General features: G+C 46.4%; 1 long non-coding RNA gene across 1 annotated transcript; it reads left to right on the forward strand.

The window, feature by feature from the left end:
- The first annotated feature begins 11,068 nt into the window (after window positions 1-11,068).
- LOC310897817 lies at window positions 11,069-12,522 on the forward strand. Its single transcript, XR_014582612.1, has 3 exons — window positions 11,069-11,092; window positions 11,209-11,670; window positions 12,276-12,522. It is a non-coding gene; the product is annotated as an uncharacterized lncRNA (long non-coding RNA).
- The last annotated feature ends 6,214 nt before the right edge of the window (window positions 12,523-18,736 follow it).

Consider the following 18,736-nt stretch of genomic DNA (forward strand, 5'->3'; position numbering starts at 1 on the left):
GAAAAAGTAAATTCCCTTTGGGAGTTTTAACACAACTCCTTTTTCTTCCCTAAGCCAGAAAATCCTTTAAAATCATTTTTAGTAAAGCTAGTGACCAAAGCACAGAAAGAGACCAAACCAGTTCACTTTGCACAGATTTCGAGTAAGAGAGCAACAACTCCTTGCAGCATGATGCATGCCTGATGGGTCAAAATGATTTGCTGGATCAGAAATATTTGATCTCCTCCCCAGGAGATGTTGATTGCAGCAGTAGACTTCCCATTTGCATATTGCACAGAGCAGCTCGGTGTGTTGGTTTTGAGGCAATCACATGTTAAAAGGCAATTTGGAGAAAATTACATATAGCTTCAGATGTCGTTCACAAAGGATGGGATTGTGGCATCTGTTTCTCATAACCTTTGAAACATTACACATGTTTCAGAATGGTACTGTTTCTTTAGAAGTAAACCATATAATCTCTGGATTTTTTAAATTAAACATGGTACATTTAATTTAGGCTATTGTTATTCTAAAAAAGACAATGCTAACCTTTTTTGACCTTCTCTGCGGTGTAAGTTGCTGTTGGCAAAGTCACTTTTGGTCTCTTTGTCTGATCCAGGAGCATATTTCATGAATTGCCTTATAATCTTAAGTGGTGACTAGACCTTTGTGTTCTAGATAAGGTCACAAAAACAATTTATCCAAGGCATTTGACAAAGAAAGGAAAAATTGCCCACTTTTCCCATCAAACATAATTACCATTCACCACATCTAAATGAAGCGCTTGTTGCATCTTTACTGGAGAACCGAAAGCCGCTATGAATCAGTTTATCTGTCCATTAGCACAAATCTGGTGCAGTGAAAACAGAGGAAATGGGCTTTATAATTAACCCTCTTAGTGCTCTGACAGAAAATTGATAGATCTGAAACGTATGCCGCAGCAGGCTTTTTTTTTTTTTCCTTTCCTTTATGAATTACCAAAAACCATAAGGAAAGCCTCCTTGCCCTCCCGCAGGAACACACAGGATCTGTAAGTGGACTGGGGAGATGACACAAGGGCAGGGGAGCAGGCAAACACAGAGCCGGGCTCCGCAAGTTTATTCAATTAGGTATTAAATGTTTGGAACAAGGTTTCATTTGCCAACAGCTGTATACAATCATTTGTGGTTTTGAGGCCAGGATAATTGGCATGTTATGAGCTTTTGCCTCAGCTTTTGGCATCTGCCCGAAAACCACAGGGGAAGAAGGACGGCTCGGCGCGGGGCTCAGCCGGGAGCCCTCCCTGGGGAGAGGGAGCGCAGGAGGCCACGGGCTCCCATGACAGGGTCTCCTTGGGGGTCTCTTGCCTTCTGTGATGTCTTCTCCATATTCGTTTGTGACTATATCCCTTTTGTTCATCCAGGGGAATGTCTCCAAGAAGGAAATCAGCCTGGCTTGTAGCTTCCCTCCCTTCGCCAGGAGGCTGGAGGTTGCTGAGACCCCATGGATGAGGCAGTACCTGCCACCAGCTGCTTCCCAAGCCCTGCAGGGTTTCTACGACCTGGAAAGTGTCCTCAGCATTTTATGGGTGTGAAAAGAGGTGGATCATGGGTGTTTCTGGTGGGCAGAGAGCTGCCAGTGAACAAACCGTACCCAGGTCTCATGGGTGGGAATGGGGCAGATGGTGCCCACCAGCGTCTAGCAAGCCCTGGGGAGCTGGAGCAGCAGTCCTCACTAGATGGCATCCCGCCAGAGCCAAGATTGCTTCATGTGCATGGATTTATGCTTTTAACTAAATAAGACTGTTTTCGGGAAATCAGCTGAAGCTCCTTGCTAATTGGAAGCAGTGAGGGAATTTTATTTTCCATTTTGTGCTTCGGTCCTCAGCAATCCAACAGTCTGAGCTAAGTCCTTGTAGCTCAGAAGCTGCCACCAGCTCTTGTCCAGCAGTGACACGATCTCCCTAGCCTCAACCTCAGCCCTGTTTCTCTGTGGGGCATACATGGAACTGCACACACTCTACTCGTGGCATACTCTCCCCCATTTTGCACGTTCATTTCCTCCACCGATTGCACTGGGCTGCTGTCTGGGGAAGTGATGGCCACTTGCTGCATGTTGGTAGAGAGCCTGGCGCAAAAAGACCTAGCTAGGTCGAGACTCTTTGGCACCATAACAATATGAATATTACATGCTAATAACACTGTGGTGGAGCCACGATTGTCATATTATGAGTATCACTAGAGAGCTCACACAACCTCTTTTATTATCACCTACAGCCATTTACTTCCTGCTTCCTGTTGAAGGCAAGTCAGCCTTGAACTGCTCATCTGGCTAGCACTGTCATAATCATCAGATCCTGGTTTCTTAATTGCTTACACCTTAAAGAGATGTCATATTGCTTGTAGAGAAGCTCCCGACTAATGTCTAATAATCAGCCAGAGAAGAGGAGAGCTGAAACATGCAGTGCTACTCTGCATTAGTGTCCTTTGGTTATAATACTGGATTGCTTTTTTGCTGTGGTGCTCAGAGCTCTGCACAGAGAGGAACACTGTCGCTGCCATTTAAGGGGTGAAAAAGCTGGAGCACGATGAAGCAGTGTGCCTTGCCCACAGTTACACAGCAGATCAGCGAAAGTTGCTAGAACTAAATGCAAATCCACCAAAAGCCATGTCAGAGCCATCCCCCTAAGTGAGAAGTCCACGCAGTTATTAAGAATAACAGAGAGTATAATTCATCCCATATACATCTGAGAATAGAAGCCAGTTGTCTTTCCAGGCACTCGTGTAAAGTTTGGTTGGGGCAAGTCTGTTCTTAATGCCTGCCCTATGGCTTGTTAACAGGATGGAGAGACGCAAATGAAAGCCTTCAGACTTCACAACACACAAACTTCGCCTCTTCATCGCAGCACAGCGTGTTCTGCTCCTGACGGTTGTGGTTTTATGGTGTCAGGTGGAGGACAGATGTTCACCTGCTCAGCCACAGTAGCAGCAAAGCTCAAAGCAACCTGTGAGCAAAAAGAGGCCACCTACATCTACATCCAGCCGCTTCGCCATCAGGCAGGAGCCCTCCGGATTTATTTGCCTATACGTCTCATCTAATTTCCTCCCAGCACACTCAAGCGATGGAGCCCCCGCACTTTTCCTGGGCAAATCGTTCCTTCCAGCAGCAGTCCCCTGCCCTGCTGGTGAGGCTCCCCCCCTCCCCACACGGCTCATTTAACTTTTCCCTCCCCATCCTCGCTCCTTGGCGCGGATGCAGGGCGCGCTCGGGACTGTCATCATTCCCCCTCCCAATTGCCCCGTTACGCTTGCTCATCTGGAGCCCATCTGTGCCGTGCTGGTAATGAACTCCTTTTGCACTGGGGAGCAGGAGCCTGGAGGGCTGAGTAGCTGGGGAATCCCTCCGAAGCCCCCGGCGCGGCTGTTGCACCGAGACGGGAAATGGAGCTCTGCAGCACTGGGGTAGCTGCTCGAAACCCAATAGCCTGCGAAGTGCGGGGGGTCGCTTGGGATGACCCGCGGCTCTCGTCCAGATGAAACCCTATGAATCTCGCGTCTGGCTTTGGTGCTGTTTATAGCACGGTTGTTTAGCAGCTATGAAGCTCCGGGTGTATTTGTGGATCTCTGAAATTGCAAGTCCCCTGGGTGCCCCAATATTACAGCGACAGAAGATGCCATATACATGCCTACGAAGAGAGCATTAGGGTGAAATCTCTGTCCTACTTGCTCAAATGGAAAACTCACATCAGCTTCTGCAGACCTATGTTTTCACCCTTTCTCTTCAAAGCTAAGTTTCTATTGGGGTTGCCCTGCACTGTAGTGCAGAGCATTGCTAACAAATCCCAAATGCACTGGGCGCTGGAAAAAGCTCAGCAAATAATGCAACGGAGAAGGATCTGATGTCAGGAGGTGGTGAGGGGTTTTGTCAGCAGCTTCAGAAACATTTGGTGAGGAGATGATTGCACAAAAAGACAAAAAAAGCAGCATGGCTGGGCTGGAGCTCACTGGTGACATGAGTGCAGGGAAAGAAAAGGAAATGAATGAAAAAGGATAACTTCCTAAAAAACAGAGATCACCAGAGCAATTGCATCCTCTTGCAACCCACCTCTAAGTACTGTTAACACTTTTCCTCCTGCTCCTCCCAACCCAGAAAAGTTATTTTTTTTTAAGAGAAACAGTATATGCAATGCTTGGATCAGGGAGCAGTGGCACTTCAGTCTGTTTTCTTTCTGTCACCAATCGTTTCAGTGACTCTGGGCACAGCCTGACTGAGTTTGGAGCCCAGCATTCAGAACGTCTGTACTGTGTGGAGAATAAATAAGTCCTAAGCAAGGGTAAGTATTGATCCATGTGGGTCTTCTGTGCTTAGAGGGCTCTGAGCAGCTCAGGTGAGGAAGCTAAGCTAATAAGACCAATGATTTTCTCCAGAGTTTTTGTACTGTATATGGGGCTGCAGCTGTCTACAACACCACAGAGCTGGTACCTGCAAAAGTATCAATTTTTTTTGTGAATCTGTATGAACAGAGACTGGCTTTTACACTCAAAGCTAGAGCTAGGTAGCACATGGGAATACATGGGATGTGAGCCAGGGTTTAGCGGTCGCCCTTTCTGCTGCAGCATGTGTCTGAAGCCCGCTGGGAGGCTGATTACTGAGAGCCTGAGGGCAAAGCTCTCCACAGCAGAGAGCTGCTGACAGGGTGAGATGGAAAGGGCTGCACCAGCCACTGTGTTCACATGGGTAAAGATACTGCTGTCCAAAGGGAGAGGAAACTGTTGTCTAGAAGAAAGAAAAAATAACAAGGAATTTCTTCTCTGTGCTCCTCATATGCAGCCTGAGCTCAGGGCTGAGTTAATAAGGTGATTGTGGGCCTGGATGGAGGTGACAGAGATAGCCAGCTAAGGCGGAGGTGGTGTGAAGGAAAGGTGCAGCATTCAGCTGTGTCACCTTCAAAGACACTAATCTTGCACACTTGCTTCTACCTGGAGGAAGCAGCACTGCGGCCCATTTCAGACAGTGGAAGCGGGATCATACCCGCGATGTTCCTTTGGAAACGCCTTTCTTACTTGCTGCGGAGGAGGAAGAAGAAGACAGGGGTCCCCTCAGCTGATAGAAATGAGGTCTTTAATAAGCCATCTGATGATTTCCTGGAGGGTGCACAGGTCAAGGAGGAAAAGCAGATGAAAGAATTAGTGAGCAAGTGCCGCTGGTTTGGTAAAGCCAGCCAAGAGTTGATAATTCAATAGGCTCTTTGTGAATTCTTTGGTTTGGTTTTACTCTGTGTCCCCCTGCTACTTCCCTGTCATTAAGCAACCTCTGGAAAAGCATGATTAAAATCAAAACCAAACCCCAGCAGCCAAACAGGGAGGCACTGCTAGAAATAGGATCCTAGCTTTTATAATCTCAACTGCTTCCTTATAAAACCGGTGGGATCAGCTTTCTCTACTCCGTGCACTAAAGAGATTGTAGGGTTGAGGATGTTTCTTATGCAAGGACGTGCTGGGTTTGGAATACATAGCCCCCTTTCCTCATCCCTCCTAATCCTCTTTGCCTTTCCTTGCATTAGTTTGCACTCCTCTAACTGCTTGTAAACCAGAACTCTGGCAGCAAACATGAACTCTCAAATGGATTGAGTGTGAGCTTCATGAGTGAGCACACAGAGGTCTCCTTTCAGACCTCATGTCCACGGAGATGGCTGGCTGAGTTATGGGGATGTTCAAACTCTGGTCTGTAATTTGCTATAAATTGATACATCTTTATGCTGGATTATACGCTGGCATAAGAATTGTTTTTAAAGCTTGGCACATGGGAATTCTTCTCCAACTATTCACGGCTTCTCACAGCACAGGGATTAGGGTTTCCAATGAAAGGACTGGGCATTTCTTATGTGCAACACTTTGTTTAAATGGTGCTCCAGTGCCAGAGGAAGCCAAAAGCCAAACATTTAAGTGGGTTCACAAACAGAGGTCAGATCAATTCAGGAAAGACTACCCCATTAGCAGTGGTTAAAGGGGACAACACAGATGGCCAGAAGAAAGAGTCAACATATGGAGAGAGCCCTCAACAGGCTGGAAGGTTGCCCAGAAGGGGTGGCATGAAGAATTGGGCTCTCCTTTGCTGGAAATATTCATAACTGGATTTGACAGGGCACTGGATAACCTCATCTGGGCCCTGCTCTCAATAGACCAGATGATCCTCATGGCAGGGACCCAACCCAGACTTTCTGTAGTTCTGTGGATTCAAGCCCGAAACCAGAAATTCAGGCTGAGGGGAGGATTCTTTTTCCTTTGTCTTGCTTCTTTTATTTTTCTAGATACCTGCTACTGCAGAAATGATGTGCTGGGCTGGGTATGTCCAACCTGAAAAAGCACATCAGTTTTCATATTCTTAAGATCCCTTTGCTGTAAAACACCATTTTTCTTTCCAATGAGGGTGGCTGTAAATTCAAAATTCACACCAGACATAGGGCAGCCTTTTGACACAGCCATGCAGTAGCAGGGATAAACTATAATCTTCAGATGAATAGTTAGCTGCTGCCCAGAAAAAAAGAATTGGAAAAAAAAAAAAAAAAAACAGAACAAAACAAACAAACAAACAAAAAACCAAGCAAACAAATAAATAAACAAAAATAACCAGAAGTCAACTGGGAATAAGAAGGAAGCAAGGGTGCATGTCCTGAACATCCCTGCTTCCATCAATAAAGCTGTTTCTTGTACGTGTGCATGTCAGTGAGTACCATGTATTACCAAGCTGGAGCTGAGTGCTTAGCAGATAGTGTTACTTGCAAAACCACGGCCCCCAGAGGACCATCTCCAGTCAATCTGAGATGGTTGTTGGTTCACTCGAGCACCTCCTGACTTACGTCCAGGGAGACAGCGGCACTCTGTAATGGCTGTAACAGCCTGCGAGCAGGGGAAGGAGGCAGCCAAGTGGAAGGAGGTCTGGTGGGAGTGAATCACCACTGCCGATACCTGATGGAAAGAGCCCTCACAGAGTGACCTCAGACTGTGGCAAGACACCCTCAGAAGGCCACTCATGCTCCTTTGATGCCCAGGGATGAGCTGAGCTGCTTGAGCTGAAGGTGTGGCCTCTTGCTGCACTGCTTTTCTTAACACAATAGCAGGTACAGTACCTGGTGTCCCAGACTCTCAGACCTCTTCACTTCAAGGCCTTAGTTCTCAGCAGGGCACTGATCTGGAACAGTGACTTGCTGGCTTTGTTTCTGGCCCAAACCAAAGCTTTCTCTGCTCTGTGCTTCAGGTAAAAACTCTGCTGTGGCCAGCAGTCTTTCATCTCACCCCACCTACCTGCTTTCTCGGTTCTGCCTGCAGAGCCCACATGTTCCTTCTGTTCATTCTCAAAACAACCATGCCAACATACTCTCTCTATCTCTTTCTTTTCTTTTTTTGTTTTTTTTTTTTTTTTTTTCCATAAGAAAGCCAAGATGGAAGAAGCTTGTGCTAACAAGCCGCAGTGAGCATGCTTAGCTTCGAAAAGCCAGTAACAACAGGGGCACCACTCTCAGATTTCCTCAAAGCTCTGCTGTAAGCAGCGATGAGCAAAGCAACAAACCCATTGTGGAGTCAGCCACTGGCAGGGGATGTTTTGTTAAAAAATGCTGCCCTGGGGTATTGCAGGCACTGCAGGGTCCTGGTGAAGCCTGAGAGAAAACTCCCAGGGGCGCAGTGGTGGCTGTGCAAGACCCTGGGGGATAACGACCCATTGATGCAGTGTACTTACAAGGATTTCACATCAAATTTAGGTTATTATCTACTAAACATCTCACATCATCTAGAAACTGTGTCAGATCTCAGGGTTTCACAGTAGTGCCTGATACAGGCAGCAAAGTTCTCAGAGTCTGGGTCTTCACATGGCTGCAAGCAGCTGAATCTGCTCTCGAGTCCAAGTAAATGTCAAAAATCCTAATATTCAAACACACACTAAAAATAACACTGTAGACCAGACTATTCATTTATGGTGAATTCCAAGTGATGGCCTCATTTGCTGAAGGATTTGAAACAGTGGTTATTTTTCCAAACTGATGAAACAATCTTTGTGTCATTTTGTTCTGATCCTGAATATAAGCCAGGCTCTGCCTGCAGCCACTCTCCTGTGCCACTCCTGTTGGCTTCAGCTGAATTAATTGCCAGACATGAGGCAGGTCTAAGCGAGAACCTGAACTCAAGAGAAACAGAGATCCTGGTCCTGAGTGAGTAGGTGCGAGCAGATGAACCCTTTGGTCTGCCACATGAGCCCCACACTTTACATTTTCTGTCTGTGTTCCCTGTGTACCCTCTAATCTCTTTGACCTGCCTTTCTCCATATGTCTAAGTGGTGCTTAGAGTGGGGCCCTCACAGGATTACTATACAGATTATAGTTATACCCGTACATGATGTTAAGGTTGAAAAACCAAGTACTCAAAAGTATGGAAACATTACAAATAATATTGCCTTTGTACTCCACTATGCAATTCATTTTTTTTCTATAAAATGGTCTCATTCAACATAGAGGATTTAGGCATCCTGGCAAATAACCAGAACAGCTTGCAAGACTCCTGCTCCATTGTCTTACAGAAAATGAAAGATGTGTCAATGCCGTATTCTTGGAGTGGACTTGAAGGCTCAAGCTATGCAGAGGTCAGCCACGGCATCAAGATCACAGCTTTTCTTCTGCGGCTGCTACTGTTTTCTGCACAGCTTGCTCACTGTGAGCGCATGCTTTCTGGACACCTGATAACCCCTGCTCTTCCCATAGGGTCTCCAGCATGGGCCGTGCTGTGTGCTCCCACAGCAAAGCAGGAACAGCGGGCTGGATGAGGCCGTGTGCTGGGGAACGTGCTGGTGGCATCAGCCCTTGTCCTGGCTGTGCCCTCCCTCCTGTCCAGCACCATGGCTACAGGAGAACGATGCTGGATGGCCATCAGGCCAATGGATCAGAGAAGGTGGTGGACAGAAAATATCTCAGCAGGAGCTAATGCTTACTTCTAGCCCAGATCACTTCCTGGCAAGGCTGTGCGAATGGCAAGGATGAGAGTGAAGGCTAGGGAAGAAGGACTTACCTCAGCTTTCCTCTGAAAAAAATGCAGAGAAGATACCCTTCCAGAGCCTCTTTTAGCCTTTGCCAGTGTTTTTTGTTTTTTGTAGTTCGTTTTTTTTTTTTTAATTTTTTGATTTTTGGTTTTCCCATGTTGCCTATCATGTTAAGTGAGGACTGAGGGAGGAGGAAATCTAGGGAAGAGATCTTGGGCTGTGGTGCTGAGTGGCTAAATGTGGCCCAGAATAACTGAGTCCTTCCCACTCAGCACCTCGGAGATGTTAAACAAGTCACTTCAGCCAAAAGTTTTGCAGACAGTACTATTTTGCTTCCTCATTTTTTGAGCTCTTTCAAGTCCTTGCTCCAAACCACAAGAGCACTTGGGCTTCTACAAGAAGATGCCATCTGATTTTGTCAACACAGCCATTAGTCTCCAGTCTCCTCAGATATGGCTAACCTGCTTCACCAAAAATTCAGTCTGGGGCAACCCCTAGGAATGTAAACTTTCAGCCCGCAAGGTGAAGTGTTGGCACACTGATAAATACCTCAGATCAGGCTCCTGGAATGGGAAGCATTTGGCAAAGCTATAAAGAGGCGAAACCAACCCACAATACTTGAGAATAGAGCTTGTCCCTATAAATAATAAAAAGGAGCAGCTGCTATCTAATAAAGTCAAAGCATGATGCAAAAATGTCCTCCAGGGTATTTTTATATGTTTGCAGGAATTGGTGTACAGCTGAAGTGGTTGTACAGAATGCCTCTTTGAGGCTATTTAGATTTTATCTGTGCTTTAAAGTGAGGGTGCCTGGGCTTCCAACAGGCAGTGTGACTGGATGGCTGTGTCGCTCCAGCACCCTGCTCCCAGGGGAAGATGTGCAGAAGTGCTCTATCTGAGGCCCTTTATCCCATTTTCAGAAAAGACTCAGGCATCTATGTCCCCACACCTTAGATCCAAAATCTAGGTAACTAGGCTTCTACATTACTGTGGTGTTTGTGGTTCTTCTGCTTCATTTCTCAGCTGAAGATATGAAAGTAATGTAAATTAAAGTGCCACATTTAAGTTTCCAAAACTCGGGGAAAGTTTTTCTCTGGATACCAACATGTTGTAAAGGTGAGGTGTTTAGTGCCCAGCACAGGCTGCCAGTTTGTGCACTTTCCTGCAGCTTGGGCCTTTATTGAAGTTAATCTTGACTACATGAGAAGCTCCTGCTATTGCCTTTTATGTACTCTCCTTCTCCTTTCCGCCTTTCTTTTCCTCCTTTCTTCCTTACCTTTCACATCATAGTCACCACATCCTTGAAATGGGAGGAGAGAAATTAAAAGAAAACATTCAGCACTTTAAGTGTTTTTAAACCACCAGAAATCGGTAGAAGCTTGACGAGGTCACCCCTGGAAATAATCCAGCTGGTAAACTCCTTTTGGATGTCACCCCTCCAAGAGCAGTGCCATTTCCTCATGGTGTGGGTGTACTTATTTACTGTGTCATTAAAGTTGTTTTCTTTTGGGTAGCCTTTAAGGACCTTCCCTGGGGATTCATCAGGCTGGGCAGCAAGCCAAGTGGAACCCCCTAACGTTAAGTGCTCAGCTCCGTTGGACACAAACGACTCAGTATTTCAAAGTCAACAAAAGCGATACAGATCCAATTTGTTTCCAGTAGGAGAGGAATAATGGGCAGGTAACACACTGAGCCCATCACAACGGACAAGCAATGCTGTGGCAACTGCCCCTTCTTCAGGCACGAGTGGTGTGGTGCTGCACACTCATGGCTGCAAGTCGTATTTCAGATCCTTTGCTCTGCTTGCCATGGCTCAAGAGAGAGCAAGGCTGTTGCTCCAAAATGCCATGCTCTGTCACTCTGATGAGCTCTTGTGGCCACCGAGTCCCACCATGGCTGAAAACCTTCCCCCCTGCCCTGCTTAAGGTACTCAAAGTCTGATGCTGAGTTTCTTAGTTGCAGCAGGCCAGAGCTCACAGGACAGCGCTGCTCATTGACCACTCCTGGGACTGCTGACAGCAGAGGACCCCGGAGCAGCTGCTGAACCCCTGTCCTGGGAGGTCTTCAAACCTTGACTGACAAAGCCATGCTTGACTGACCTGGCCTTGGTGAAGTCCTTCTTCAAACAGGAGGCTGGACTATGCGGTCTCCAGCCAACATTTCCTATGATTTTTACAAAACAAATTAAAGAAGTTTTGCTAAACTATTTTTTTTTTCTTTTCAGTGGGATTGGTGGTGTGACTAGTGTTTACTACTGTGTACGTTGGCACCAGCACAGCTTCCCCCTTGATGCTGTACAATATTTTGGTGAAGAAATGTGAGCAGTGAAGAAAATCGGTGTGACTCTTACTGATGGATTTGGAAGCAGACTAAATGAGAGGTCCTGAAATGAAATGGAAGATGGGGAAGTGTAAGCGTGCACAGCAATATCGAGCAGTGCATTTCTGGAAAACATCCTTGCAAAGAGTAGCAGGATGCTTATTTCATCCTTCCACAAATGAGCTGGAAGAAAAGCCCCCGGCAAAGCCTGCAGATGATCAAGAGATTTCAAGGGAGGTGAACGCTGTCCTGAGAAGCAGACAGGGAAACCAAGAGAGGGGAATCACAGGAGTACCGTTTCCTTTTCTGGGGTCCATGAATCAGGAAGGATGCTGAAAAACTGGGGAGAATTCAGTGAAAAGTCATGGTAATTACTGACCTGTTACATTAAGCATCTGCTTTGGTGCTGGGGGAAGTGGAGACTAAAATGCAGTGTTAACAGTAAGACAGACACAAGCACTAGGGCATGAACATCCTTTAACTTTAATAACTCAGAGCTGACAAGAGAAAAAAAAAATCTCTTCATTTCACTCCTCTTCCCAACACTTCTGCAGCTACCTATTGCTCTGCTTGAGAGAAACCTGCTGAAGCCTTACTTTTCTGGTCATTTGTGAATATTCATTCTGGTTGTTTTTTTAAATACAGAAAATTATTAGTTCACATGGCAGGGAAACGCTTTCCAAAAAATGCAACTTGTAAAAGAACTTAAAGCAAACCTTAAAAACCAACCTTCATAGCTTTTAATATGCCTGCTTCTTTTGGCGAAAAAGCCAAAGCATTTTACTTCAAAATAAAGAAGTCAGTAATTACAAACATATATGTTTGTCCTACCCCCCACCTTTCTACACAGAAAGAATTTAAATGACTGAATACAGTGGGTTTTCCCCAAAATAACAGAGATTTTATTGGGTATGTTAATAGACATTTAACTTTAACGCATGCCGCTATAAACATTTCTCCAAAATTCACCAGGGAACCAGGACTTCATCACTCGAGGAGCCCTGCGTGACTCTGTGACATGCTATGATGCTGGAGAATGATCTGATAGACCTAGCTGACAACCAGCTGGCACCCTGCTGCATATCTGCAAAGCCGTCACACCGCTGGGAGCACCAGAAAACCTGAGACTAATGTGCACCCATTTCCCAGCCTGCAGAGCAGCACGGACTAACAGGGCTGCAGCAGTCTCGTGCAAGCAAGGCATGAGGTAAAGTGCCTGACCCCGGGCGTTACTACTGCTAATTATTATTATTATTTTTTTTCATTTGAAATGTAATTCAGAAGTTGCTGCATCGTTCAGCCCTCAACATTAATGAAGGTTCACTTTAAAAAGACAACAAAACAATGAATTTTTGAGAAGACTGTTGTAATACTGCTTTTTGATTGTCCTTCAATTATTTTTTTGTATTTGTAAAAGTATAAGCAACAGTCTACAATTTAGATAGTAGCAGGGTTTTTTTGTTTACTTTTTTTTTAAGATAATGATTTCTGTTAACTTCTTGATGAAGAGCAGATATTTTAATTTACTTTCATTTGGAGACATTTCATCCAGCTCATGAAATGGAGAAAATGTCTTATCTGTCCTAGTGTATTAAGAGAGGAAGAACTCTAATAACTGAATTCATCATCATTTTATTCTTGCTCTGAGGTCTGTAAGGCTCTGCAAGTCTTGCTGGTCTTCTTTTTGAGGGCTTCCAATGTAAATTTCCATGGAAATTTTTCCATGGAAATGTGGACATGCAAGAGGAGACCAAGCTCCAAACTCTTCCTGTAGTCAAGAGAAACAGCAGGAGCTTTGCTATGTTCTAGCCAATTGTGCTAGCAAAAGCAGTCTGTCCCCTGGGAACTAAAAATTCGGTGGGTGGGGGGATAATTGACAGTCTTCATTTATTGAGAAAATGAGATTACTGGTTATAAAACATGAGACCTCTGGCTATTTTAGGACAGATGCAACTTTCAAGGCTAAAGGCATTCTTTTGCTTTAGAGCTCACATTTGACTTGTGGGTGGCAAAGGACAGAGCGATTCGCCAGGCTAAGGAAGATTCTGGCTAGCTGGAGGATCAACCATCACCGGAGCTGATCCTTTTTTTGGTGGTTTCCACAATGGATTCTCCAATTGGTGACTAAAGGCATTTCAGGTTTCCTTCCAGCACAGTCCTAGGGATGGACAGATGAGGGCAGTTAAAAGGGATGGGAGAAGACAAAAGCAATGAGAGGGCTTGGCAAGGTGACCAGGAGCCGACCCATCAGCGGGATGTGAATGGAGGTCTGCGGGGGGGGCCCTGCAGACCAGTCAGACTGTGTCCCATACCTATGGGGCGAGGAGTTGCAGAGCTGCCAACCAGCCTGGGAGAGGCTGGTAGTGCTGAGCAAACAGGCTGCCGTGTGAAACAGAGACAAGATGACAAGGAGAGAGGGACTGGTGCTAGCAGGGATTAGTAGCAGTGGTGGGGAGTTTGTGTTGGACGTGCCAGCAGACAAATGGTGCAAGCCGTTCCTCAGAGCATCTTGACCTCCCTCTAGCACGGAAGCAACTGATTTTAAAGTATTAAAACAGCTGATGGCTTGCAGATTTCAGGAGACAGCCAGCCTTAGAAAGGGCAAAAGTTTTTCTCATCCTCTTTGTAGAAGGACTTGGATAATCCTGACTGGGGGACAATACATCCCAGCAACCCTTCTCTCCATAGCTAACAGTTTTTATTCTTCAGTCACTTACCCACCTGGATCTCTCTTTTTCTTTCTTCCTTTTTTTTTTTTTTTTGATAAATAAATAAGGATCTGAATAAGCAGGCATGTAAGCTTTCAGTCAGATGTTTAAAGGCCAGTGCTGTGACTGCTGTGTGCCATGCTCACTTTCCATAGTCCTTTAATGACAGCTTTCATATACAGAAGATAAGCGCCGGAATATGTGTGACACAGCCCCGACTGCTTAACAACCCCCCAGTGTTAATCCCTAGGTAAACTTGAGATTTTTATCATAGGAGCTTAAGACACTGATAGAAGGGTTCCTGCAGCAACATCCGCCCACCCACCAACACTTACAGTGTAATGGGTGCTTTCATGACAAGCGGTAATCTTCCTCTCCTCGTGGCATCTCTGTCAGACCTCACCATCAGGGCACATAGGCACTGATTTTGCTCGCTTGGATAGCTGAGAAGGAGATGGAGCGGGATTTATGAGACTCTGCTGCAGGACTTCAATCAAGCACACAAGATTTGTGCCTCAGAAGGCGAGTTTCAGAGAAACATCTGAGTGATGTGAGGAAAAATCCCTTCCCGGTGGCCATGGGAGCACTGGTGCAAGCCTCCAGCATGAAGGTGTGGGTCTATGGCACTCATGAGTTGTGCAAGCCCATGGGCCACCATCCTCATGCAGCACCCATCATTCTTGGTGGCATCTTGCCCAGGAAGGGACAACTCACCTCAGTGCTAGTCCCAGTGTCCCTGTTTTCTGAAGATATCAAACAGCAGTATTGTAGAAAACTGAGTGTATCGTAGCTGCGGGTATGTGACAGGAACCTTGTGGTTAGTCTAACGATGGCATTATGAATGTTTCACTGTTTTCTGTCATCTCATACCTACTGGGCAAGTTCTGTCTCATGGGGAGCGTCTTCCTCTGACAGACACAGGCAGCAAGTTCTGTGATAGAGGTGGCAAATAAGCAAAAGAAAGAGAGAATGACAGAGATCTTTAATCAGAATTTGGTGGCTAAAGCTTCAGTCTAACAAAATCTATAGAAAAAAAAAGAAGAATTGGATGAGTCAGGTCGTCCCAGGGCATCTGATGCTACCACAAACCATTTGAGCTTTGCTTATGTAATTTCATTATCAGGCACAGCATGATGTTAGGCATGCACATATGTAATGGTGGGGCTCCCCCTTCCCAGGTTCTCTGCTCCATTAGCCAGTGACATCAATTCATCACATTCAGGGAGGGGAAAAAAAAAAATATATATATATATATATATTAAGGATTTCTAAGGATTAGAGATGGACAAAAGCAAAATTTTAGCTCAAAACCTATTTCAGGCAGTTGAAATCTCTTTTTCCCTGGTCAAGTATGAGTGCCTTAGTTTTTGACAGCTGCCATATCTGTACGCAGGCTGTAACTAAGATTGGGAGGATCTGTGGTTATATGGGTGGTTCGCTCCTGTCTGAACTGAAATATGTGTCCAGGGCTGTAGCAGAGCCCCATTCTCTAATATAAAATCCATTTGATAATTTAAGACACCCAAACGCACTCATGTTTGCGCAAAGCATTGCTCAGCTGTCCCACAGGCAGAGAGGCAGGCTGTAATTTTAAGCAGCAGCTCATCAGATTCCCAGCCATCACCTACTAATTAACCCACCGAAGCACTCTCTATTGGAGTCTCACTTCCAGAAAAAGGCTGACAGTTTTTCTGCCTTTTTGTTATGCCTCCCCAAGGAGCAATCTAACCTGACAAAGTGTTTTTCAGACCCACCAGCATAAGCATCTTTGGCGGGGGTATATGAACCGGTAACCTCAGCCGTATTCCCCAAATGGTCTTCAAAACCGAAGGTTTGAAGAGATGCAGCTTGGCTCCTGGTGGAGGGTCACCTCCAGCCTGAACGAGCACTGTCCACCAGGACCCTCAGTAGTTTTGGGATCAGGATGGGACCCTCAGCACCCCCCTTTGCATAGCTGCCCTGAAATCCTATTGCAAACACATCCTGCTCTCAGGGAAGAGGCAATTTAGCCCCACTGCTCATTTATAATTGGAAAGATACAGTACGGACTGTGCCCCGCTGAACGAAGCATGAGGACCTGCCAGGCTGCGTGAGCACCCCTGTGGGCTTAGCCGGATTACGGGGGGCACCAGGATGTGGGATGAGCAGAGCAGAGAACTCATTTCTGCTCCCTGGGGAATTTCATGCTCCATCAGTATCACAGCCTTGCGCGGAGATGAAATATTATGCAGAGCGAGAATGCCTTCATCGTATAAATCAAGCCAAGGAAACATGAACAAAGCCCTTTCTGTGCTCATTCCCCACAGCCCTGCTGCTTCACAGAGTGAATGCTCCATCCTAAACTTCATGACCAAAGCCTTTTGCTAAGAACAGATGAATTTCATGCTTTTTCCAGGGTGGATGGGTACTCATCTGTGGAGCCATCAGGGAACTAGCCTTTCCCCATTAATCTGTCCTTGATCTTAATAAGAGTACAACAAAGCGAAAGTACTCTTAGACTTAAAAAAATCAGAAGGCATCAAAAGGCAGCTCGTCCACCACCTTTCTGCAGAGGGGGAGAGCAGCTAGCACTGATAACGATATTAAAAGTGGGGATTAAGCAGTGGAGCTCTGGGGAAGCCAGCATATGGCAGGCCACTGACCCGTCCCATATGCAGCCGTATTGTTCCCTGCCTGCTCTGCCCCTGCTTGCTTGCTTTCCCCCCCAAGCAGGGACTGTGCCTGCGATCTGCTCAAACCTGACATTTGCACATGAAGTGTGCAGCGGGGCGGTGCAGAGAGCCAGGGTGACCTGGGCCTCTCTACAGCACCTTGGCAATTAGGCTCAGCAAAAAAGAAAAGACCTGCAGTGCTGTTGGAGAGGTGGCTCTGGGTGGGATGGTGGAGAGCTGCTTGCTCTCATTCAGCTGGCGGGTATGAAGGAACCTCTTGGGCACAACTGGAACCTATGTAATCCTCTGCAAAAGAGATATTCAAATGTCCTGCTGCTTGCAGCAGTTCCTGGCAGCTTTCACAATGCAGGACCACCAAAGAAATCCCAAACTAATTAAAATGATATAGCTATTTTAAAATTCTACAAGCCATTAATCCCCAACATGTTCCTCAGCCAGATTCTGCCGTTTTATTTGATTTCTATCTAAAACCATAAACTAAGCCTCATTCACTGGTGAAGTTTCAAATTTACTGAGCCAAGCTTGAGCTACAGGGGCTTTTAAGAGCTTTTAGAGCATGACTTTTATTCCCCACGCTGCCACTTTTGTTGGCATTTTTCAAGTGGCCCTCTATCACATATCCACAGCCCCACTTTCTTCTCTGTAGGCACAACTATTAAGCTGATATTGTTATGAGTGCATGCGCATCAAGGAAAAGATGCCCTTTCTGTCATAATATATCATCGTGACCTAAATTACTCTATGGGACAGTAGATATTTGGAAAGTCTTCTTCACCATGCATGTGACCAAGCTTGGGAGCAAGTACCCAGGGAAGATGGGCAATCTCCATCCTCAGAGGTGTCCAAAGCTCAGGTGGGCACAGCCATGAGCACCTTCGTCTCCCTGGCCCTGCTTGGAGTGGTGTCCTGAAGCAGGGATCTCCTAAGGCCCCTTCGCACCTGCAATGCCACAGGACCCTACGTCCTCTGAATAATGACTCTGGCACTGAAGAGATCAGGGCAGTCAGTATTTCATCAGCTGCAGGCCATGTCCCATGCCGGGAATGAGGGAGATGGAGAGTGGGGCAGAGAGGGATAGTGCTGGCAGTGAGGCTCTGGTGATGCTTGGGTACCACCGATGGCCGGTGGCACTGATGCTGCAGGAAGGGAGGCGGGCTGCACTGCTCAGCAAGCAGTGGGGGCCACCCAGGAAAATAGCAGAAAAAGAAGGAAATCTGATAAAACTGATGCAAAAAGGGCTCAGGGCTCCATGGAAAACGTCGCATGACCGCGGCTGGTGAAACAGCCTCCCTAAAACCTCAGGGTGAAGGATGGCACAGGCTGCTGAGGCTCGCCTGGTGCAGTGCAGGGAGCAAAGCCTCCGTGTGATTTCTCTATTACACACTGAGTCAAGCCAAAGGCTGGCACGTCCTGTGAGCGCCGAGGACCTGCCAGAGACTGAATGGGAGCATTGTGTGTCAGCTGCTGCTGTCAGGAACCAGGTCCGCAGTCAGGCACCGTCTGCAGAGGCTCTTTTCTGCTGAGGAGCACTTTAATTTCTCGCTCACTCGGTGGCATCAATGCAGATGCTTGTACCTTTGTGCTCCCCGTGCAGGGAGGCCTTTTCACCGGGCTCCGTGCAGCAGGAGGCAGGGGAGGGGACAGTGCTTCTTAATGGAAAAGCAGCAAGATCCCAGTCGGCAGAACAAGAGCAGGGCAGAGCAACTTTATCAAGGCTACTTGGCCTTAGAGAATGAATGTAAAAGTGAGAAAACCAAAGCAGTGTTACAAAATCCCTGATGTGGATGGACCTAGGCCTTCAGAGGGGTCACCCAGAGGGTTGGAATACATTTGATCCATTGAAGACTTTTTCGTTAAGAGATGGGTGGACTGGAGCTCTCACATTTCTTTGGTTTTTGATTACTGGGACAGCACATAAGCATGCCCTGACGGCCAGATCAATATCCTGGAGGTGGGTTCAATGTGCAGAAAATGCATGATTTTGCTCTTCTCTCAACTCGAGTTTTCCGCTCATTTAATGCAGCTGATTCATGCCTGTCCCCACTTACTCTGC

Source organism: Anser anser (assembly GCF_964211835.1).
Source record: "Anser anser genome assembly, chromosome: 3".
Classification (NCBI taxonomy): Eukaryota; Metazoa; Chordata; class Aves; order Anseriformes; family Anatidae; genus Anser; species Anser anser.